This window comes from Mus pahari, chromosome 3, assembly GCF_900095145.1.
Source record: "Mus pahari chromosome 3, PAHARI_EIJ_v1.1, whole genome shotgun sequence".
Lineage (NCBI taxonomy): Eukaryota > Metazoa > Chordata > Mammalia > Rodentia > Muridae > Mus > Mus pahari.
Window position 1 is genome coordinate 86,305,186 of NC_034592.1, and position 1,058 is coordinate 86,306,243.

Consider the following 1,058-nt stretch of genomic DNA (forward strand, 5'->3'; position numbering starts at 1 on the left):
AAAAAAAAAAAAAGGAAAAGGAAAAGGAAAAGAAAAGAAAAAAAAGCGTTTGAGACACCACGGGGGTGGGGGGCAGCAGAGCAAGGGGGCCACATTGGGGTGAATGCTCCCCAGAAGGACACAGAAGTCAGCTTCAGAGACAGTGTACCACAGGAGTCTTTAGAAGACTGAAAATTCAGTATTTATAACTCAAATCAGAACAAGTGCAGAAAGTAGATTTGCTGTCTTCTACAAAGCCCAGCCCCTGGTCTTGTTTTCACAGGGCCTCTGTATACTGCTCAAGTCAAAAGTTTACTTTCACCAGAGGATTACTGTGGTTCCTCAAAGAAACCGCTCTGGAAACATTTTATGAAGTTACCAGTCAGGGTCAAGAGAACTCAGACTTGACAACAGGAAGAGAAGGGACACCTGTGTCTGTGTCTAGACAAGTAATTCTCAATGTGGAGCAATTTTGCCCATCAGGGGACATTTAATAATGTCTGGAGAGTTTCTGGTTGTTTTGTTTGAGGTGATGGGAGTGATGCTGGCATCTAGTGGGTAGAAGGCAGAAATGTTGCTCATGGCCAGCAGGGTTCAGAACAGCATCCTACAGCAAGGTGTTAGATAACTGACCCAATGAGTCACTGTCAAGGTTGGGAAGCCCAGTCTAGACAGTGTCAAGGATTTAGGAAGAAATTACCAAACTTCAGAATATGGAGGAGGCTCAGCGGGTAAGGGCATGCGCTAGGAAAGCATGAGGACCCGAGCTTGGATTCCCACACTCCTGTAAGAAGCCAGGTTTGTCCACGCCTGTTTGTAATGACAGAGCCCTAAAGGCTAAGGCAGGAGGTAGGAGTCCTGTCATTAGGACTTGCTAACCTCCATCCTAGTTTCTAGGAGGTGGTCTTATCCCAAAAGAATAAGGCACAAAGTGATATCCTGCAGATAAATAGATCACTTGATATTCTTATTTGATTGCGAGCGCGCGCGCACACACACACACACACACACACACACACACACACACACACACACACACACACACACTGTGATGGTTTGAATGAGAATATCCCACATAG